Source organism: Somniosus microcephalus, unplaced genomic scaffold (genome assembly GCF_052327205.1).
Source record: "Somniosus microcephalus isolate GS21.2 unplaced genomic scaffold, FLI_Smic_1.0 unresolved_chr2, whole genome shotgun sequence".
Lineage (NCBI taxonomy): Eukaryota > Metazoa > Chordata > Chondrichthyes > Squaliformes > Somniosidae > Somniosus > Somniosus microcephalus.
The window spans coordinates 58978957-59003357 of record NW_028225180.1 but is presented as its reverse complement, the minus strand read 5'-3'; the positions used below and the strand labels follow the sequence as shown (position 1 = coordinate 59003357).

Below are 24401 nucleotides of genomic sequence, written 5' to 3'. Positions count from 1 at the left end.
AAAAAGGAAATAAATGGATAAAATTGAAAATATTGTGACTCTGGAACTAAAGCCCTATGCCTACTTTTACCAGGAGTAAGAGTATCGTAAGCATTCAATGGAAAGTAGTTGGGCAAATTGCTCAAATATCTGACAGTGAATGTCCATTTCCTGCTATGCGTCTGCCATTATAGGAACTGAAAAATCCGGGCCATCCATACGAAGAGGTGAAAATAGACAGCGGGTCCGTCAGCATCTGTACAAGGGATAGGGGCACGGTTAGGGTTTAAGTCGTGTGGAATGAAAACAAAGGGGAACAGTTTTAGTGGAACTGGGCAAAGGAGAGACCAGAGGGAAGAGACAGGTGTTGGTATAAAGGTCATGAGTTGAAAAGCCAATGAAGAAACTGAGAGATGGTAAAAACCATCTGCGGAGTAAATGAGAGGCATTTCAAGAACAAAAAAAATATGTTGAATAGGTTAAAATGTATGAGAACAAAACGGGGAAAGTAACCTAAAAACCCCATGCCGTGCAGTGTTTGTTCTCTCCCATGCATCACCGGGGGTCAAGAAAAATTTGACAGAGATGCAATATGGGCAGTAGAACCTGCTGTGGAGCATCACTCTCCGGGAGACTGGTTCAGGAAATTACAGCAATCTGCCTATAATGTTCTGCCAATTACCTTTAATGGAATAGAACTAAATGGAAATGATGATCCGGCAGTATGTGTAATGGATGGTCGATCTGCTATCACCTTCCCAAGTTGAAAATCTAGGCAACCTATTGTAACCACAACCTCCTACTCACTGCCCATTACTGTTACTATCCCACATAGTCCATGCCCGAACTTCTATTCACGCTCCATACTCCAGCATTCATTATTATCCACACAACAATATAAATATATTTTATTTAAAAAAATGTCGAATTGCTTCCAGAATAGTTAATGGATTGAATTATGCTTTCTAATTACCTTGCGCGCAAAGAAAGTTAGCCGACTTCACCCGGATGCTCCAAATTAGTCTAAATTTGTGCCCTCCGGAAACTCTCAGCAACTATTTATTTGATCTCCAGAATCTGAAGCATTGCTTCACTTAATCTGCTGACGTCTGGTGGAATGACCCAAAATTTATCAAAACCCTCTGAAGTAGTGACTCCACATCCCTGGCAACATCCTAGTGAACCTGCACAACAGTTTTTCCATTGCTTTTACTTCATTCCGATGATGGACTCTCCAAAATTGCACAGGACAGAGGAAAATTTCTGCCCTTGTGCCCGTGGTGTATAACGTCACTCCGCAGGAGGGAACATCAGGAATTTGCTGTCATTCAGTCTGTAATTTCTTCCCGCAATGCGGTGGTTGTGGAACGTCACTCGCAGGGGAGCAGCAGGAAATTGAGCTCAATCAGCCTGTCGTTTTCTGTCAGTGCACTACTCAATGATTTCTACTCCGTTTTGATTAGGCTATCCTAGATTGGGTATTGTGCAACGAAAAGGGGTTAATTAATAATCTTCTCCTGGGGGTCCTTTAGAGAAGAGTGACCAAAACATGATAGAATTCTGCATTAAAATGGAAAGTGAATATGTCCAATCCAAACTAGGGTCCTAAATCTAAACAAAGGAAACTACAATGGTATGAGGAGTGAGTTGGCTATGATAGATTTGGAGCTTCATTAAAAGGTATGATGGTGGATAGGAAATGGGTAACATTTAAGGAACGAATGCATGAATTGCAACAGTTACACATTCCTTTCTGGTGCAAAAATAACAAAAGGAAAAGCGGCCTAACCATGGCTAACAAAATAAATTATGGATAGTATTAGATTCAGAGAGGAGTCATATCAAGTTGCCAGAAAAGTAGTAAGCCTGAGGATTGGGAGGCAGTTTAGAGTTCAGCAAAAAAGGACCAAGAGATTGATTAAGAGGGGAAAAATAGTGTATGAGAGTAAACGTGCAAGGAACGTAAAAGCGGATTGTAAAAGCTTCTACAAGTATGTAAAAAGAAAAAGAATAGTGAAGAAAAATGTAGGCCCCTTACAGTCAGAAACGGGAAGCTGTATAATAGGGAACAAGGAAATGGAGGAGCAATTAAACAAATACTTTGGTTCTGTCTTCACGGAAGAGGACACAAATAACTTCCAGAAATGCTAGGGAACCAACGGACTAGTGAAAAGGAGGAATAAAAGGAAATTATTATTAGTAAAAAAATAGTGCTGGAGAAATTAATGAGACTGTAATCTGTTAAATCCCCAGGGGCTCAAAATCTTCATCCCAGAGTAGCCATGGAAATAGTTGATGCTTTGGTTGTCATCTTCCAAAATTCTATAGATTTTAGAACAGTTCCGGCAGATTGGAGGGCGGCAAATGTAACCCCACTATTTAAAAAAGAAGGGAGAGAGAAAGCAGTGAACTATAGACCGGTTAGTGTAACATCAGTAGTAGGGAAAATGCTGGTGTCTATTATAAAGGATGTGACAATTGGACACTTAGAAAATATCAACGGGATTAGACAAAGTCAACATGGATTTATGAAAGGGAAATCGTGTTTGACAAACCTACTGGAGTGTTTTGAGGATGTAATTGGTAGAATAGATAAGGGAGAACCAGTGGATGTGATGTATTTGGATTTTCAGAAAGCCTTTGATAAAGGCCCACATAAGAGGTTAGTGCGCAAAATTAATGCACATGGGATTGTGGGTAATATACTGGCATGGATTGAAAATTGCTTAACGGACAGGAAACAGAGAGCAGGAATAGATGGGTCTTTTTCGGGGTGGCAGGCGGTGACTAGTAGGGTACATCAGGAATCGGAGCTTGTGCCCCAGCTATTCACAATATATATCAATGATTTGGTTGAGGGAACCAAATGTAATATGTCCAAGTTTGCTGACGACATGAAACTAGGTGGGATTGTGAATTGTGAGGAGGGCAGAAAGAGGCTTCAAGGCGATTTAGACAAGTTGAGTGAGTGGGCAAATACATTGCAGATGCAGTATGACGTGGATAAATATAGAGTTATCCACTTCGGTAGGAAAAACAGAAAGGTAGCGGAGTATTTAAATGGTGATAGATTGGGAAATGTGATGTACAAAGGGACGTGGGTTTCCTTGTACACCAGTCATTGAAAGCAAACATGCAGGTGCAGCAAGCAGTTCGGAAGACAAATGGTATGTTGGCCTTCATTGCAAGAGGATTTGAGTACAGGAGCAAGGATGTCCTGCTACAGTTGACCTGGGTCTTGGTGAGACCATACCTGGAGCACTGTGTGCAGTTTAGGTCTCCTTAGCTAATAAAGGATATACTTGTCATAGAGGGAGTGCAGCAAAGGTTCACCAGACTGATTTCTGGGATGGCAGAACTGTCGTGTGAGGAGAGATTGGGTTAACTAGGCCTGTTTTCACTAGAGTTTAGAAGAATGAGAGGGTATCTCATTGAAATGTATAAAACTCTGGCAGGGCTAGATGGACTGGATGCAGGAAGGAAGTTTCCCCTGGCAGGGGGGTCTAGAACGAGTCTCAGGATACGGGGTAGTACAGTTAGGACAGTGATGAGGTGCAATTTCTTCACTCAGAGGGTGGTGACCCTGTGGAATTCTCTACCACAAAAGGCTGTGGAGGCCAGGTCACTGAATATATTTAAGAAGGAGACGGATAGATTTCTACACACAAAAGGTATCAAGGGGTAGGGGGAGAGAGCGGGAATATAGTATTGTGATAGAGGATCAGCCATGATCATATTGAATGGTGGAGCAGGCTCGAAGGGACGAGTGGCGTACTCCTGCTCCTATTTTCCTATGTTTCTATGTATCTATGAGAGCGAGACTGGGTGATGAAATATTGACATTTTTATATTTTATAATGGGCCGGATTTTGCGTTAAAAATAATGGCGAGTCTAGCAGTACTCACCGCTTTTATCATTTAAATTGGACAGCAAATTCCAGCGGAGCACAGGCCCAGTTAAATGCATAAATCAGGAAGGTGCTGTTCGGGTTGCCCTGCTCCTCCAAAAGCTGCACGAGAATGGTGTATCAGAGACATTCAGCATTGTAATACATTATACTGTGTGAGGTTGCAGTACTTACCAGATAGATACACACGAAACTCGGTAGGAAAAGTTTGGGCTTGTCCATTCCAGTGCAATTATTTTTAATACGGTAAGATCAGTATTAATTACTGCCAAACAACCCCTCTCGCACTGCAAACTATCATTTCTCTTCTCTTCTCTTAGGCAGTCCCTCGGAACCGAGGATGACTTGCTTCCGCATTAAAAATGATTTCTCATGGGTCTGGTAAGTCCAATGCGGGACCTACAGTCTCTGTCATAGGTGAGGCAGACGGTGGTTGAAGTGGCGGGTGAGTGGGATGCTTGGGTTGACGTGTGCTCCTTGTACTTGTCTTCCACTTGCTCCCTGCAAAGAGACTGGAGATGTTCGGCGCCTTCCCAGATTCTTCTCCTCCACTTTGTGTGGTCTTGGGCCAGGGATTCCCAGGTGTCAGTGGGAATGTTGCACTTTTTAAAGGAGGCTTTGAGGGTGTCCTTGAAGCATTTCCATCTGAGGCTCTCTTGCCGTGCCAGAGCTCCGAGTAGAGCACTTGTTTTCGGAGTCTTGTATCAGGCATGCGGACGATGTGACCAGTCCATTGGAGCTGATCGAGCATGGTCAAAGTTTCGATGCTGGGGATGTTGGCCTGAACGAGAACACTGATGTTGGTGCGCCTATCCTTCCGATGGATTTGCAGGATCTTGCAGAGTCAGCATTCATGATGCATCTCCAGTGCTGTGAGGTGACTGCTGTACATGGTCCATGTCTCTGAGGCATACAGCAGGACGGGTATCACTGCTGCTCTGTAGACCATGAGCTTCGTGCCGGGTTTGAGGTCCTGGTCTTCAAACACTCTCTTCCTCAGGTGAACGAAGGCTGCACTGGCACACTGAAGACGGTTTTGGACTTCGTCGTAGATGTCTGCCCTTGTTGACAGTAGGCTCTCGAGTTTTGGAAAGTGGTCCACGTTGTCCAAGACCTTGTCATGGATTTTGATAATCGGGGGGGCAAGCACAAGTCATTCCTGATCTGGAAACAGTAACACAACTCGAGAGCAACAAAGCAGCTCCACAGATGCCTGAAGGCCGATGTCCAACAAAAAATGCGCGACCTAAAGTGCAGATGGTGGGTGGAGAAAGCACAGGAGATCCAGCAGCTACCTGAGAACCATGACGTGCGTGGATTCTTTAGCGCAGTCAAGACCATCTATGGCCCAAGCATCCAAGGTTCTACCCCACTCCGGGCCAAGAACAGAGAGGTACTCATCAAGGGCAGTGAGGCAGCCAGTGCCCGCTGAGAGGAGCACTTCAAAGATCTCCTTAAACGAGACTCTGGCCTAGAAATTCAGTAAGGCCCCGCCAGGTCTTCAGCGCCCGAAATTTAGCGCTCGCCCGGATTCCCGCAGCGCCCGCCTGAAATTCAGTTGCGACGGGCCAAGACGGAGGCGGGCGCTACTGCAGGGTTTGGCCACCTCGCTTTGGGTGATGAAAGTCTATTTCAGGTGTCCAGCTGCCGCTGCGCCACCCGATGCAGTGCGGCAGGCTGGGGTACTGCAGGCCTCCTCCTTCTCTTAAGGAGGAGCTGCCTGCAGCCGTGAGATCGCCGCTGGATTCCCCCGGCAAATGAGCCCGGCACCACGGAGAAGTGCCGGGCTCGCGGGAGTCAGACAGCAATGCCGCGGGGGGGTGGTGCAGGAGTCCGGGGAGGGAGGTGCGGCCATGCGGCCGCCGGGAAAGCAGCCGGCCACCCCTCCACCTTTATGCGCCGGCCTCTCGGAGCTGCATGGCCCCGTTTTCCAAACGTTGTTTGCGGCCGCTGCGGGCGAGGCGACCGCAACTGAATTTGGCCTCGGAACGGAATTGCGTTGGAACCGGGGCGCTGCGCACACCGATGACATCATCGGTGCCGGCGCAGCGCTACCGGCTAACGCCAATGTTAGGGCCCAACTTAATTTCGGGCACTGAAAAACTTCCGGCGCAACCCACTCTTTCGCCCCTAAGTGGGCGCAAACGCAACTGAATTTCTAGGCCTCTGTCTTCGATGTGAGTGTCCTCAATTCCATCCCACAGCATACTACCCGCCTGCATCTCAGCACAACCCAAGCCCTGCATGAGGTTGAAAAGGCCATCTGACAACTGAAGAACAACTAGTCCTCAGGTGCAGATAGAATCCCCGCCGAGAGACTAAAGCTTTGCGGAGAGGCACTACTGGCGCCAATTCATGAACTCATTTCTCTTATCTGGAACGAGGAGAGCATGCCAGTGGATCTCAGAGATGCCATAATTGTGACCATCTTCAAGAAAGATGACAAGTCCAATAGTGGTAATTACAGAGGAGTTTACCTGCTGTCTGCCACAGGGAAAGTCATCACAAGAATCCTCCTTAATTGTCTTCTCCCAGTGGCCGAAGAGCTCCCCCCAGAGTCGCAATGCGGATTCCGCCCACTAAGGGGCAAATGGACATGATCTTCACCGCATGTCAATTACAAGAGAAATGCAGGGAACAGCACCAACTGCTGTACTTGGCCTTCTTTGATCTCACAAAGATTTTCAACACTGTCAACCATTAGGGATTATGGACTGGCCTCCTTTTAACTCAGCTGCCCTCAGAAGTTTTTCACCAGCCTCCGCCTGCTTCATGACGACATGTAAGCCGTGATCCTGACTAATGGTTCCAGCACAGACCCAATTCATGTACGAACCGGTTTCAACTAAGGCTGTGTCATCGCACCAACGCTCTTCTCGATGTTCCTTGCTGCAATGCTCCATCTCACCCTCAGTAATCTCTCCGCTGGAGTGGAGCTAATTTACAGAACAAACGGGAAACTTTTCAACCTCCGTTGCCTCCAGTCCAGATCCAATTTCGTCCTATCCTCTGTCGTCGAATTACAGTATGCAGACGACGCTTGCGTCTGCGCTCACTCAGAGGTCGAACTCCAAATCATCGTCAACACCTTCGCCGAAGTATACGAGAGCATTGGCCTTACACTAAACATCTGTAAGACAAAGGTCCTCTACCAACCTGACCCAGCCACACAGTACTGCCCCCTGATCATAAAAATCCACGACTAATTTTTACAAGTGTGGAGTCTAATCCCTTCTGATTTTAATTAATTTTGTAGATTTAAAAACAATAATTAAATAATGTGTGCACTTAGTCTGTCTGTCTCTTTTATCTCTCTTTACATACAATCCTTCTTTCCCTCTCTTTATTTCTATTTCTGTACGTGAGTTGACGTTGAATTTTATATTATAACTGAGACTTCCTGTTTTAGACTCTGTCTGTCTCAGTAAGGAAGCTTCAATCTGATTGATTAAGGAGACATACAGTTGCTTTTGCAGTTCCTTCTGTAGCGATACATGTATTGGCTCTCCAATTTATACTGAGTTAAAGTGCAAAACGCAAATAGATTTTCTATGGGAAGTGCAAAGAATGGCTGGCAGCATTCGTTCGCAGCTGAGAACAAAATCAATCTCATTGTTCATTCGCTGTTTAGAGTCTGTTTTATTTACATCCTGCCATTTATTTAGGTTACATTTTCTGCCAGTTAAACATTGGGCAGGCTGAAGCCTAACTAGCAAAATTAAAGGGATAAAAGTCGATAAACCCCAAGGACAGGATGAGCTACATCCTAGGGTTTTGGAAGAGGTGGCCATTGGGGTAGTGGACGCATTGGTTGTCATCTCCAAAATTCTTTAGATTCTGGAACGCTTCCTGCAGATTGAAAGATAGCAAATGTAGCTCCGCTATTTTAAGAAAGGAGGGAAAGAGAAATCGGGGATCTACAGACCTGTTAGCCGCACATCAGTAGTTGGGAGTTTGCTGGAATCTATTATAAAGGATGCAATAACTTAGCACTTAGAAACTAATAGTAAGATTGGGCAGAGTCAACATGGATTTATGAAAGGGAAATCCTGTTTAACAAACCTATTGGTGCTCTTTGAGGAAGTAACTAGTGGAGTAGCCAAAGGGAAACCGGTAGATCTGGTGTAATTAGATTTTCAGGAGGCCTTTGATAAGGTCGCACACAAGAGGTTGGTGAACAAAATTTTGGATGAGGGGACTAAATGTAACATTTCCAAATTTGCCGAACATACAAAGCTAGGTGGCAGTGTCAGATGTGAGACTGATGTGAAGAGGCTTCAAGGGGATATCGACAGGCTCAGTGAGTGGGCGAGAACATGGAAGATGGAATATAACGTTGATAATTGTGAAGTTATCCACTTTGGTAGAAAAAACAGTAAGGGAGAGTATTTCCTAAATGGTGAAAGATTGGGGAATGCAGATGCTGAAAGGGATCTGGGTGTCCTTGTACATGAGTCACTGAATGTGAATGTGCAGGTGCAGCAAACAATTAGGAAGGCAAATGGTATGCTGGCCTTCATTACAAGATGATTTGAGTACAGGAGTAAAGAAGTCTCACTCCAATAATATAGGGCCTTGGTGAGACCACACGTGGAGTACTGTGTACAATTTTGGTCTCCTTGCATAAGGGAGGATATACTTGCCATAGAGGGAGTGCAACAAAGGTTCACGTGATTGATTTCTGGAATGGCGGGACTGTCGCATGTGAAGAGATTGAGTAAACCAGGCCTGTATTCTCTTAAATGCAGAAGAATGAGAGGGGATCTCATTGGAGCATACAAAACTATTACAGGGCTTGATAGGGTGGATGCTGGGAGAATGTTTCCCTTGGCTGGGGGGCCTAGAACCAGGGGCCACAGCCTCAGGATAAATGGTAGGCCATTCAGGACTGAGATGAGAAGAAATTTCTTCACACAGAGTGTGGTGAATCTTTGGAATTCTGTACCCCAGAGGGCTGTGGAGGTTCAGTCATTGGGTATACTCCAAACAGAAGTCGATAGATTTCTGACTAGTAAGGTCATCAAGGGATATGGCGATAGGGCCGGTGAATGGAGTTGATGCAGAAGATCAGCCATGATCATACTGAAGGGGCGAATGGCCTACTCCTGCTCCTATTTCTTATGTTCTTATGTTCCCAATCCTTCGTCTTCCATGTCACCACAAACTCTGCCTTCACCCAACGTGATTTTATCCCTCTCCCTGCCCAAACTCTGAGGCTGACCCTGACTGTTCACCATCTGAGCTTTCGCCCCATATCCTTTCTACTACAAATACATATTCCTTCCACCTGCATAACATTTCCCGCCTTCACTCCAATCTCTGCCCATCTGCTGCTGAAAGCCTCCTCCGTAACTTTGTCACCTTTAGGCTCAATTGTTTCAATGCTCCCCGACTGGCCTCCTTTCCTCTGCCCTCTGTATACTTCAGCTCATTGGAAAGTTTGCTGCAAGTAGCCTCTCCTGCTCAGATATCACTCGTGTGCTAACTCAGATACAGTGGCTCACGGTCGTCAAATGCCTTCCATTTAAAATTCTCATCTTCCTGTTTAAATCCCTTCTTGGCCTCGCCGCTCCCTATACATTCTGAAGCACTGCAATCCTCCCGCAACTCTGGCCTCTTGTGCACCCACCCCTTCACCCTACCATTAGTGGCCGAGTGTCCAGTTGCCTTAGGTCCTAGGCTCTGTAATTCATTCGTTATAACCCACACCCTTGCCAACTTTATCTCCTCCTTAAAAGTCTAGCTTTTACTCGGCCTACTATCATTTACTCCTTAGATTTTGTATTAATTGCTGGGGGATGGGCGTCACTAGCAAGGCCAGCGTGTATTGTCCATTTGTGGTTGCCCATGAGAAGATGGTGCTGAGCAGCCTTCTTCAACCGTTGCAGTCCGTGTGGTGAAGGTAATCCCACAATGCTGTTAGGTAGGAAGTTTCAGGATTGTGACCTGAAGATGATGAAGGAATGGCGATATATATCCAAGTCAGGATCCTGCAGAAGTTGGAGCTGATGGTGATACCATGCACCTGCTGCCCTTGTCGTGGTTGCCGTCTCGGGTTTGGGAGCTGCTATCAAAGAAGCCTTGGTGTGTTGCTGCAGTGCATGTTGTAGATGGTACACACTGCAGCCACGATGCCCCAGTGGTGGATGTTTAAGCTGGTAGATGGGCTGTCGATGAAGCGTATTTCTTTGTCCTGGATTGAGTGCAGCTTCTTTTTGCAGCTTCCCTCATCCAGACAAGTGGAGAGTTTTACATCACAGGCCTCAGTTGTGCCTTACAGGTGCTGGAGAGGCATCTGCGGGACTAGGAGGTGTGCCACTCACCACAGAATACCCAAACTCTGGCCACCTTGATTAGCTACGGCATTTATGTGGCTTGACAATGGTAATGCCATTCAGTGCCAAAGGAGATAGTTGTATGCTCTTGTTGTATATTGACTTTGCCTGGCACTTTTGTGGCACGAATGTTACTTGTCAATTGTTCGTTGAAGCCTGGATATTGTCCAGGTCTTGCTGCCTGCGGGCATGGAATATTTCATCATCTGAGGAATTGCAAATGGAACTAATTACAGTGCAATCATCAACGAACTGCCCTGCTGCTTACCTTATGATGGAGGGAAGGTCACTGAATAAGCAGATGAAGACGGGTAGTCCTAGGTCGCTGCCCAGAGGAGTAGGCTTGCCGGGCAAATTTGCAGCCCGTAGAATAAAAGGGTCAGTGACAGCATGGATACGAAAATGGCTAAGTGATGGGAAACAGAGAGTAGTGGTAATCAGTTGTTTTTTGGACTGGAGGAAGGTGTACAGTGGTGTTCCCCAGGGGACGGTATTGGACTACTGCTTTTCTTGATATATATTAATGACTTTGACTTGGGTGTACAAGGCACAATATCAAAATCTGCAGATGACACATAACCTGGAAGTATAGTGAGCAGTGAGGAGGATAGTGATAGACGTCAAGAGGACATAGACAGGCTGGTGGAATGGGCGGACACGTGGCAAATGAAATATAACGCAGAAAAGTGTGAAGTGATATATTTTAGTTGGAAGAACGAGCAGAGGCAATATAAAGGCTACAATTCTAAAGTGAGGGCAGGAACAGAGAGACCTGGGGGCATCCGTGCACAAATCGTTGAATGTGGCAGGGCAGGTTGAGAAAGCGGTTAAAACTGCAGACAGGATCCTGGGCTTCATAAATAGAGGAATAGATTACAAAAGCAAGGAAGTTATGATTAACCTTCATAAAACACTGGTTCGTCCTTAACTGGAGCTTTATTTCCAATTCTGGGCACCGCACTTAGGAAGAATGTGAAGGTCTTAGAGAAGGTGCAGAATAGATTGACGAGAATGATTCCAGGGATGAGGGACTTCCGTTACGTGGATAGACTGGAAAAGCTGGAGTTGTTCTCCTTAGAGCAGGGAAGGTTGCGAGGAGATTTGATAGCGGTGTTTAAAATCATGAGCGGTCTGGGCAGAGTAGAGAGAGAGTAGCTGTTCTCATTGGTGGAAGGGTCCAGAACCAGAGGACAAAGATTTCAGGTGATTGGCAGGTTAACCAAAGGCCATATGAGTAAAACTGTTTAAGAAGCGAGTGGTTAGAATCAGGAATGAATTGTCTGAAAGGGTGGAGGAGGCAGATTCAATTGTGGTTTTCAAAAGGGAATTGGATAGGTGCCTGAAGCAAAACTAATTTCAGGGCTACAGGGAAAGTGAGGGGGCGTTGGACCAGCTGAAGTGCTCTTGCACAGGCTCGACGGTCCGAATGGCTTCCTTCTGTGCTGTAACCGTTCTATGATTCTATGGGCTCTATTTTAAAGGCCCCGAGGAGACGGGTCGGCAGCAATAATCAGAAAAAATAGCTTCAGACTGCAAACCTGCATCCAGCCCTCCGCCACGCGATTTTCGTGAGTATCAGATCAGCCGCTCCAGAACTGACCCGATGGGACCCGGTGGGACAGGTCGTTCAGGCAGTTAAGAGCCCGTTAACTGCCTTGCTAATTCTATTTTTATAGCAGTATTCCATTTTCGTGCTTCTGGCTCCTGTTTCCCAGCTTGTCAGAAACACGCCAGCTGCAAGGAGATTGAGTATCTTGAGGACATGATTTGTATTAATTGGTGCAGCACTTTAAAAGCGCTCCTGTAACATGGCTGAATTTCAAATGCAACAAATTTATTGTTGGAGGTTTGGAATAAGATTTTGCAAAACTACCGACATTGTGACTGTTCAAGCTGACACCCATCGTCAGTGTTACCTGATTGGAATAATTTCACGCCACTTTGAGTGTGTGCTTGCAAACTTCTTGCCTCAACTGAAATCTATAGCAAAGGGATGAGAACCATTTACATCCTCTTATCCTGGTTGTCAGATTCGGAGGAAGAGCAGACGCAGCAGCACCACAACCAGCCACCACAGTAGCCGCAGCACCAGGAGCACCAACCTCCTCCTCAACAACCTGATGCTGCACTGGACACAGGACATCAGCCCCTGGCAAAATTGCTGGCTGGGAGGCCAGAGATGGAATCACCACGGCCAGATTTTCTTCACTTAATGGCTGTAAACCCTGGCTCGCACATGATGCGCCAGGTTGACACCATCCCACAACAGCACTGTGAAGCATCCCTTTAATGTCCAAGCAATTCCATGCACACACATCACTACAGCGTCGTGGGAGGAGGTGGTGTTATGACTGAACAATCACTGGAACTTAGTAACACACTTCTCAATGGGCGCTCAGATCTGTCCAATAAGGAGCACTTTTGGAAAAAAAATATTAGACTGTATGACAACACATTACCAGAAACTTCACATGGACATTGGCTAAACCTCTCAAGTGCCTATCCTTGTGTGTTAGTTGGTATGCTTGCAGTAGGGTGATTGTGAGTTTGAGCGGTGGTTAGTGAGATGGGGAAGTATTAAAGTAGATAGGGAAGTTTGGTTGGAGGTGCAAGGTACTTTGGTATCCTGGGGAGATCTCTTCTGCCCTTGGAAGGGAAGAGAACCTCCCTGTGTACTGTGGAGCACATGGAGGGAGTCACTGGAGACCGTGGCTTCAAGTGTTCACCTTTGTGTGGTGATTGTCAGTTTTTGCATACTTCAATGCTGTCAAACACTTACAGATCAACTGTCAAAATAAAATTGTTCTTGGTCCCTTAAAGGAAACCAGCAGATGAAGTGTCATCAAATGACGCCATCAGACCCGCTTCCTGTTAATTGTCCGGTGGCAGGCTGAACAAGGCCAATCAAGGGAAAACCACATCTGCAGAGCGGAGGCAGCTGGGGGCGGGACCGGAACCCGGAAACCAGTTGTCCCACACCCAGAATTAAATTCACGGCAACATTTCTGTGAATTCCTGCAGCGACGTCCTGTGGTTCAGATGATTGGCCTTTAACAACCAGAACCATTTGCCTTTGCACATGTTATTATTCCAGCCAGTGGAGTGAACCCCCTCCACTGTGATCCCCATTGACTTTCTTTTTTACACGGGTTCGTTGATGCCACACTCAAATGCTGCCTTGATGTTGTCACAGTCACTCTCACCTCACCTCAGGAATTCAAGTCTTTGGTCCATGTTTGGTGCCGATTGTTCCTGTTGGACAACAAACTGAGCATTGGCGCGCAAGTGCTGCTTGATAACAATGTTGATTATGCCTTCCATCACTTTGCTGATGATTCGGAATAGGTTGATACATCGTTAATTGGCCGGGCTGGATTCGTCCTGCTTTTTGTGGAGAGGACATACCTGGGCAGTTTTCCACATTGTTGGATAGGTGCCAGTGTTGTAGCTGTACTAGAAGAGCTTGGCTAGAGGTGCGGTTACTACTGTGGCACAAGTCTTCGGTACTAGAGCCGGGATGTTGTCGAGGCCAATATCATTTGCTGGATCCAGTGCGTTCAGTCGTTTCTTGATATTAGGTGGTGTAAATTGAGCTGTTTGGAAACTGGACATTAAACCTCCCATCAGGAGTACATTCTGCGGTCTTGCTACACTCAGCGCATCATTCAAGTTGTTTTCAACATGGAGGAGTACTGATTCATCAGCTGAGGAAGGGCAGTAGATGGTAAGTAGCAGGGATTTTCCTTGTCCATGTTTGGCCTGATGCCATGAGACGTCGTGGGTCCAGAGTCAATGTTGAGGAGACCCAGGACCACTGCTTCCCAACTGTATCCCAATGTGCCTCACCTCTGGTGGGCTTGGACATTCCCAGGGATGGTGATGGAGGATAGATATGATTCTGTGCGTCCACAATGCAACACTTTTGCTTAATTAATGTTTGGAACACCTTTCCACACATTGTATTCGTCCCCAGATGTTATAAAAGAGGAACTTGCATGGTAAACAGGTTTGGGGTTTCCTGCATCCTGTCCGAATCCGATGTCGAGGCCAAAGCCACTTGGACCACCCGGTTTGATTCTTCTATATCCTTCTTTAAAGAGACTTGCTCGACCATTTCAGAGGCGACTACATTGGTGAAGAACTGGAGTCATGAATCGACCAGACTTAAACGACATTTGGCTCTCCAGCAATCTTCTTCATTGATATCAGCTTTTTATTTCTAAATGTTTCAAACTCAAATTTGAAATCAAATTCACAATACGCCATGGTTGGATTTGATCTCTTGTTTGCTAGTCCAGTAACATAACCAGCTCGCTAACATAGCAATGTCTGATGTCTGATATCATGTTATGTGACTGAAAGACAGCGAAAACTAATCCTATTAAAAGTATTGCAGATTGTCAGTGATTTCTCACTCTCGTAGAATAATATTTCTGATTTCTATTTTAGAATCATTACAATTATTGGTTGCTAATGACTGAATCAATATGTTTATAGAATATTCAGACAATGTTCAGAATGGATCAGTACCCGGCCCAGTGACCGTTTTCTGTGCACAAGTCAACTGGGAGAGATCATCACTGAGCAGACCCTTTCCCTCTCATTCTCAATGTTTGCCTTTCACTTTGCTCCTCAATATATTCATCATTATTCTTTACAGAAAATCACTGAGCTCGTGGAGAATGGAAACAGGGCAGAAAGTTCCAAACTTGTCCTAAATCTGGTGATGGAGAAAGGCTCTCGGGCTCGAAGGGTGATGTGGGAATCATTTGTGAAAATGCGCCAAGGGGTACCAAAGCTGGACAAAATACTGAAAGAAATACACAAACTTGGTACGGTAAAACACACACTACATTCAATTTCAGATTCAAACTCTACAGATTTTACTGTAATATCACACAGATCTGATTTCATGAAGATTAATTTATTTAAACAGGTTCTGATCCATTTGATTACATGAACATCGCAGGAGGTTTATCCGAAATGCCCAGTCACCTGAAAGGTAAGTGATAAATGGAGGTTTCAAACCGTTTATTTCACTTCTGAGAATCAGAATGTTTGACTGTAGCCGTTTGTTTAGAGGTTGTCAGAATCTGGGAATCAGAAGTTCAAAGGCTGGGGAAACGGGATTGAACTTTGTTTGGACTCGTCATCAATCCTCAAAACAATTTCTAAATGTGCGGATGAAACCAAATTGGGTGGAGGTGGGGAGTTATTCAATGCTGAGTAGGACTGCAACAGATTTCAGGAGGACATTAATAAACTTGCAGAATGGGCATATAATTGGCAATTGAATTTCATCACAGATAAATGTGAAGTATTTCATCTTGGGGGGATGAATAAGGTGGCCACTTATTATTTGGAGGGTGCGAGGCTGGGTGAGGTCAAAGAACAGCGGGATCTCTGGGTACAACTACACAACTTATTAAAAGTAGCGACACAGGTTAGCAAGATTATAAAGAAAGCGAAACAAGCATCAGGGATTATTGCTAGAGGGATAGAATTGAAAAGTAGAAAAGTTATGCTAAACTTGTATCGAACCTTGGTTAGACCACACTTTGAGTATTGCATACAATTCTGGTTGCCGTATTATAAATAGGATAGAGAGGCTGTCATAGAATTATAAAGGTACAGAAGGAGGCCATTCGGCCCATAGAGTCCATGCCGGCTCTCTGTACAACAATCCAGTCAGTCCCATTGCCCCACTCTATCCCCGTAGCCCTACAAGTTCATTTCCCTCAAGTGCCTATCCAGTCTCCCTTGAAAACATTGAGCGTCTCCACTTCCACCACTTCCATTGGCAGCAAATTCCAGGTCATCACCACTCGCTGCGTAAAAATGTTTTTCCTCACAGCCCCCCTGTATCTCTTGCCAAAAACCTTAAACCCGTGTCCACTAGTCCTTGTACTGTCAGCTAGTGGGAACAACCTTTCCCCGTCTAGCCAAACCAAACCCGTCATAATCTTATACATCTCTATCAAAACACCCCTCGACTTCCTTTGCTCTGATGAAAACAACTCCAGCTTTTCCTACCTGTCCTTGTGGCTCAGATCCTCCAATCCTGGAATCATTCTGGTAAAACTCCCCTGCACCCTCTCAAGGGCCTTCACATCCTTCCTGAAGTGTGGTGACCAGAACTGGACGCAATACAATCAGCGCTTTATAAAGGTTCAGCATATCTTCTCTTCTTTTGTACTCAATACCTCTATTTATGAAGCCCAAAATCCAATATGCTTTGTTAACCACTCTCTCTCAATATGTCCTGCCAGCTTCAGGGACCTATGCACGTTAATTCCCAGATCCCTCTTTCCCTGCAAAACCTTTAAAGCTGTGCCATTAAATGTATATTGCTTCTCCCTGTTCCTTCTGACAAAATGCATCACCTCACATTTCTCTGTATTAAATTTAATCTGTCACTTGTCTATCCATTCTGCTAGCCTTTCTATGTCCTGTTGTAGTCGATTGATATCATCATCACTGTTTTCCACTCCCATCAAGTTTGGTGTCATCGGCATATTTAGAAGTTCTACTCTGTATTCCAATAACCATGTCATTTATATATCAAGAAAGCAGTGACCCCAGCAATGACCCTGGGTGAACATCACTGTCTACCATCCTCCAGTCTGGAAAACAGCCATTTACCACAAATCGTTGTTTTATGACCTTAAGCCAATTCCTTATCCAAGTTGCCACTGACCCACCTATTCCATGAGCCTCAATCTTTTTAACCAGCCTTCTATGTGGTACTTTGTCAAATGCCTTCCAAAAATCCATGTAGATAACATGCATTACAACCCCTTCATCAATCCTCTCTGTTACTTCATCAATCAATTCAATTAGATTACTGAAACACGATCTTCCATTTACAAACCCGTGCTGGCTCTCCTTAATTAGCTTAAACCTGTCTAAATGGCTGTTAATTTTTTCCCTTCATTATTGTTTGTAAAACTTTATCCACCACTGCTGTTACTAGGATTGTCCTTACACCATTCCTTAAACAATGGTGTCACTTTTGCCACTTTCCAATTCTCAGGCACCTCCCCCGCATCCCAGGAAGATTGGAAAATTATGTCAAGCCCTTCCGCTATCAACTGCCCCAATTCCCTTTGCATCCTGGGATGCAAGCCATCTGAACCAGGTGGCTGGTCCACTCTAAGCTTTTGGAGCCTTTATATTACATCCTGTCTATCAATTTTCACCTTTTCTACTTCTATAGATATTTTGTCATAATACACCTCCTTAGTAAACACCGAAACAACGTACCCATTGAGTATTCTAGCCTTGCCCTGCGCCTCTATGCATATATCACCTTGTCATATGCGCCATGCTGCCTTTTACTACCCACTTACTGTATACGTGCCGGTAGAAGATTTTTGTGTTCTCTTTTATGTTAACCGCCATTCTACTTTCGTATTCTCTCTTTGCCAATCTTATTTTCATCTTGAGTTCCCTGTTCAAATTATTGCATTTGTTCTGGTTATTCCTGTAAGAATTCACCTGACATGCATCATGCACCCTGTTTTTTGTGTCATCATCTTCTTCTCTATCTCCCTCGTCAATTAAGGAGCCCTTGCTTTGGTTCCCTCACCCTTCCCCATTGTTGGAATGCCCCTAACCTCTACTTGGAACATCATCTACTTAAAGGTCACCCATTGTTCCGTTAACTTTTTTCCTGTCGGTCTTTGGCTCCATTTTACCCTGGCTACATCCTTTTGCATCCCATTGAAGTTAACTCTATTCCAGTTTAGAAGTTGCACTCTAGAATGTTACTTGCTCCTCTCCATTGCTAATCTAAATCTTATGATACGAGGTTCACTCGTCCCCAAGTGTTCTCCCACAAACACTTGGTCGACCTGACCAACCTCATTCTCCAGCACCAGATCCAGCAATGCCTCCACCCTAGTTGGGCCAAGAATATACTGGTCAAAGAAATTCTCCTGAAAACATTTCAGAAATTCCACCCGCTCCTTTCCCTTTACCCTCGTATTATCCCAATCGATATTTGGGGAATTAAAGTCCACCAATATCAACAATCTATAGCACTTGCATAACTCTGCGATTTCCCTGCAGATTTTCACCTCTACCTCCCTCTCACTATTTGGAGTCTTATAGAATAGCCCAATAACTTGATCATACCCTTTTTGCTCCTTAACTCTATCCAAATGGATTCTGTACTTGTCCTCTCAAGAACATCCTTCCTTTCCAACACTGCAATGTCTTCATTAATCAGCAGTGCCACCCCACCTCCATTTTTTCCTTCCCTATCTTTTCCGAATATCTTGTAACTTTGAATATTAATCCTCATTGTTTTTAAGCCACGTTTCCATTATTGCCACATCATATTGCCATACAGCTGCTTTTGCTTGTAGCTCACCAAACTTATCCAGCACACATTGTGCATTTACGTACCTGCATTCTAAACCAATTTTTGAATTTTTTGTTGTCTTTCTTAATCTGCTCCTATCTAATAAGATAATGCTACCGCCTCTAGCACTACATTCACTAGTACTATTCAACACACTTACTCTTTTATGCACCTTATTCCTCTTTTCTACTCCTATATGTTGGTACCCATCCCCATGCCAATAAAGGGTACAGAGAAGATTTGCAAGGATGACACCAGAAATAATAGGAGATACATATCAGGATAAGATGAACATTCTGGGTCTCTTTTTCTCTTGGAAAAAAAGAAGGCTGAGGTTAACCTAATAGAGCTATTTAAAATTCTGAAAGGTTTTGGTAGAGTAGACACAGAGAATGTGCCTGCTGCACCTGCATGCTTACCTTCAGCGACTGGTGCACAAGGACACCCAGGTCTCGTTGCACTTCCCCTTTTGCCAATCTATTGCCGTTTAGATAATAATCTGTCTTCCTGTTTTTATCTCCAAAGTGGATAACCTCGCATTTATCCACATTGGGCAGATGCATGGCAAATGCAGTATAATCACCCAACCTGTCCAAATCATACAGGATTTTCTCTGCATCCTCCTCACAGCACACACGCCCACCCAGCTTTGTGTCGTCTGCAAACTTGGAGATATTACATCTAGTTCCCTCGTCTAGATCATTAATATATATTGTGAATAGCTGGGGTCCAAGAACCGATCCCTGCAGTACTCCACCAGTCATTGCCTGCCACAAAAAATAACTGTAGAATGACTAGGATTATCTGGAACAGTACCCATGGATTGGAGGGTAGCTAATGTTACCCCACTATTCAAAAAAGGTGGTAGAGAGAAAACGGGGGATTACAGACCGGTAAGCCTGACATCAGAAGTGGGGAAAATGCTAGAGTCCATTATAAAAGATGTAATAGCAGGGCACTTGGAAAACAGTGACAGGATTGGACAAAGTCAACATGGATTTACGAAAGGTAAATCATGCTGGACTAAACTACTGAAATTTTTTGAGGATGTAACTGGTAAAATAGATAAGGGAGAACCAGTGGATGTGGTGTATTTGGACTTTCAGAAGGCTTTTGATAAGGTCCCGCATGAGAGATTAGCATGTAAAGTTAAGTCACATGGGATTGGGGGCAAGGTATTGACTTGGATAGAGAACTGGTTGGCAGACAGAAAGCAAAGATTTGGAATAAATGGGTCTTTTTCTGAGTGGCAGGCAGTGACTAGTGGGGTACGCAGGGATCGGTCCTTGTACCCCAGCTATTCACAATATATATTAATGATCTAGACAATGGAACTAGATGTAATAGCTCCAAATTTGCAGACGACACAATGCTGGGTGGGCGTGTGTGCTGTGAGCAGGATGCCGAGAAACTCTAGGATGATTTGGACAGGTTGGGTGATTGGGCAAAAGCATGGCAGGTGCAATATAATGTGGATAAATGTGAGGTTATCCACTTTGCTGGGAAAAACAGGAAGGCAGATTATTATCTGAATGGCAATAGATTGGGAGAAGGGGAAGTGCAATGAGACCTGGGTGTCCTTGTGCACCAGTTGCTGAAGGTAAGCAAGCAGGTGCAGCAGGCGGTTGAGAAGGCAAATGGTATGTTGGCCTTCGTAGCGAGAGGGTTTGAGTACAGGAACAAGGATGTCTTGCAGCAGTTATACAGGGCCTTGGTGAGACCACATCTTGAGTATCGTGTGCAGTTTTGGTCGCCTTATCTGAGGAAGGATGTTTTTGCCATCGAAGGAGTTCAGCGAAGATTCACCAGGCTGATACCTGAGATGGCAAGAATGATGTATGAGGAGAGATTGGGTCGATTGGGCTTATAGTCGTTGGAGTTTAGAAGAATGAGAGGGGATCTCATTGAAACTTTTAAATTTCTGACAGGACGGGACATACTAAATGCAGGAAGGATGTTCCCGATGGTTGGGGAGTCCAGAACCAGGGGTCACAGTCTAAGGATAAGGGGTAGGCCATTTAGGGCAGAAATGAGGAGGATTTTCTTCACCCAGAGAGTGGTGAACCTGTGGAATTCTCTACCACAGAAGGCAGTAGAGGCCAATACAGTAAATATATTCAAGAAGGAGTTGGATATATTTCTTAATGCTAAAGGGATCAAGGGGTATGGGGAGTAAGCAGGGACCGGGCACTGAATTTGGATGATCAGCCATGATCGCATTGAATCATTGAGCAGGCTCGAGGGGCCGAATGACCTACTCCTGCTCCTATTGTCTATGTTTCTATAAGGCCACTTAGCAATAAAGCCTGTCTCTGTTACAGAGATGATCCCACATATCCCGCTTCAGTGAAGAATGAGGTGGTACAAGTGGAGTAAGTGTCAGTAGGGGAACAATTGGGGAATAGTGATCATAGTATCATAAGGTGTAGATTAGCTATGGAAACGACAGGGAGCATTCTGGAGTAAAAATACTTAATTGGAGAAGGCCAATTTCAGTAAGTTCGCCATGGATCTGGCCCGGATAATTTGAAATCAAAGACTGGTAGACAAAACTGTAATAGTACAATGGGCTGCCTTTAAAGAGGAGATAGTTCGGATGCAGTCGAGATACTTTTCCCCAAGTGGGAAAGCTGGGCAACCAAAGCCAGAGCTCCCTGGATCACCAGAGAGATAGAGAGCAAGATGGCAGATGTCAGGTTGAGAAAAGAGTGAGAACCAGGCTGAATATGGACAGATCAGAGGGGAAGTGAAAAAAATATGAGGGGAAAAGAGGGAGCATGAAAATAGATTGGCAGCTAACATAAAATGGAATCCAAAAGTCTTCTATAGGCAAACAAATAGAAAAGGGTAGTCAGAGCTCGGTCCAATAAGTGAACACGACGCATGGAGGCAGATGACATGGCTAAGGTATTAAATTAGTGCTTTTCATCTTTCTTTAACAAGGAAGACTATGCTGCAAAAGTCGTAGCGAAAGAAGTGGTAGCTGAGATATTGGATGGGATAAAAATTGTTAAAGATGAGGTACTAGAAAGGCTGACTGAACTTAAAGTAGAAAAGACACCAGAAGCGGATGAGATTCTTCCCAGGTTACTGAGGGAGGTAATGGTGGAAATTGCCTAGGTATTGGTCATAATCTTCTAATCCTCCTCAGTTACCGGTGTGATGCCAGGGGACTGGAGCATTGCAAATATTACACTCTTGTTTAAATAAGGTTATTAGAATAAATCCAGCAACTACAAGCCAGTCAGTTTAACCTCGGTAGTGGGGAGGCTTTTAGGAACGATACACTGGGACAAAATTAATAGTCACCTGGACAAGTGTGGATTAATTAAGGAGAGCCAGCAAGGATTTGTTAAATGCAGATGGTGTTTATCTAAATTGATTGAGTTTTTTGATGAGGTAACAGAGAGGGTTGATAAGGAAAACATGGTTGATATGGTGTACAAGGACTTTCAAAAGGTGTTTGATAAAGTGCCACATAATAGGCTTGCCAGCAAAGTAGAAGCCCATCGGGGGAAAAAAGGGACAGTGACAACATGGAGACGAAATTGGCTAAGTGACAGGAAACAGAGAGTAGTGGTGAATGTTTGTATTTTTGACTGGCGGAAGTTACACAGCATTGTTCACCAGAGGCCGCTACTAGGACCAATGATTTTCTTGATATATATTAATGACTTTGATTTTGGTATACAGGGCACAATTTCAACTGTTTAAATAGAAACATAGACAATAGGAGCAGGAGTAGGCCATTCGGCCCCTCGAGCCTGCTCCGCCATTCAATGCGATCATGGCTGATCATCCAAATTCAGTACATGGTCCCTGCTTTCTCCCCATACCCCTTGATCCCTTTAGCCTTAAGAAATATATCCAACTCCTTCTTGAATATATTTAATGTATTGGCCTCTACTGCCTTCTGTGGTAGAGAATTCCACAGGTTCACCACTCTCTGGGTGAAGAAATTCCTCCTCATTTCTGTCCTAAATTGCCTACCCCTTAGCCTTAGACTGTGACCCCTGGTTCTGGACTCCCCAGCCATTAGGAACATCCTTCTTGCATCTAGTCTGTCCAGTCCAAACAGAATTTTAAAAGTTTCAATGTGATCCCCACTCATTCTTCTAAATTCCAGCGACTATAAGCCCAATCGACCCAATCTCTCCTCATACGTCATTCCTGCCATCCCAGGTATCAGTCTGGTGAATCTTCGCTGAACTCCTTCCATGGCAAGAATATCCTTCCTCAGATAAGGCGACCAAAACTGCACACAATACTCAAGATGTTGTCTCACCAGCGCCCTGTATAACTGCAGCAATACATCCGTGTTCCTGTACTCAAACCCTCTCGCTACGAAGGCCAACATACCATTTGCCTTCTTAACCACCTGCTGCACCTGCATGCTTACCTTCAGTGACTGGTGCACAAGGACACACGGATTTCGTTGCACTTCCCCTTCTCCCAATCTATTGCCATTCAGATAGTAATCTGCCTTCCTGTTTTTGCCACCAAAGTGGATAACCTCACATTTATCCACGTTATATTGCATCTGCCATGCTTATGCCCAATCGCCCAACCTGTCCAAATCATACTGGAGTTTCTCGGCATCCTCCTCACAGCACACACGCCCACTCAGCTTTGTGTCGTCTGCAAATTTGGAGATATTACAGTTGTTCCCTTGTCTAAATCATTAATATATATTGTGAATTTTCAAATGAACCCAAACCTGGAAATATAGTGAACAGTGAGGAGGAATAGTGAGATACTTCATGAGGAAATAGACAGGCTTGTGGAATGGACACACAAGTGGCAGATGAAAATTAATGCAGAAGATTGTGATGGGATACATTTTGGTAAGAAGAACAAGGAGAGGAAGCTTAAGGTGGTGCAGGAACATAGAGACATGGGGTTCTATGTGAACAAATCATTGAATGTGTCAGGAGAGGTTGAGAAAGCAGTTAAAGAAACATACGGGAATCTGAGCTTCATCAATAGAGGTTAGAGTACAAAAGCAAGAAAGTTATGGTGAACCTTTAAAAAAGATTGGTTCGGCCTCAATTGGAGTATAGTGACCAATTCTGGGCACTGCACTTTAGGAAGGATGTGGAGGCCATAGGGAGGTTGCAGAAAAGATTTACAAGAATGGTTCCAGGGATGAGGGATTTCAGTTATGTGGATAGACTGGCGAAGCTGGGGTTTTTCTCCTTAGGGCAGATACGATTGAGAGGAGATTTGAAATAGGTATTAGAAATCATGAGGACCCTAGACAGAGTAGATAGACCGAAACTATTTCCATTGGCAGAAGAATCGAGAACCAGAGGACAAAGATTTAAGGTGATTGGCAGAAAACCAAAGGCGACATGAGGACAAACTTTTTTACGCTGCAAGTTGCCAGGATCTGGAATGCACTGTATGAAAGCTGGTGGAGGCAGGCTCAGTGGTGCCTTTCAAAAGGTATTTGGATAAGCACCTGAAGGAAAACACAATGCAGAGCTATGGGGAAAGGGTGGAGTGTAGGCCTAGCTGAAGTGACCTTGAAGAGAGCCGGCACGAGCTCGACGGGCCGAATGGCCACCTTCTGTGCTGTAACATTTCTGTTATTCTATGATTCTATCCACAGAAGCACATTTAATTGTCTATAGTTCCCATTTACAGTGCCCCATTCGTGTCCTTCCCTGGTAACATGTCCCTCACTATATTACACTTTGGGTGAAAGTAATGAACAGATTTTCCCTTCTTAATTCTCATATGTAATTGTCTGCATCAGTAATTATTTTGTTAATAGAGAGCCTGTTTCCTGCACTAATTTTGTGAATTGCATTT

At 44.6% G+C, this 24401-nt stretch overlaps 2 pseudogenes across 1 annotated transcript in view; one reads left to right on the top strand and one right to left on the bottom strand.

The window, feature by feature from the left end:
- LOC147092699 (NACHT, LRR and PYD domains-containing protein 3-like) overlaps positions 1-24401 on the top strand; it is a 391278-nt pseudogene that overhangs the window by 6540 nt on the left and 360337 nt on the right.
- The window catches only part of LOC147092700 (NACHT, LRR and PYD domains-containing protein 3-like), a 497498-nt pseudogene that overhangs the window by 182887 nt on the left and 290210 nt on the right, over positions 1-24401 (bottom strand). The window lies entirely within an intron of this gene.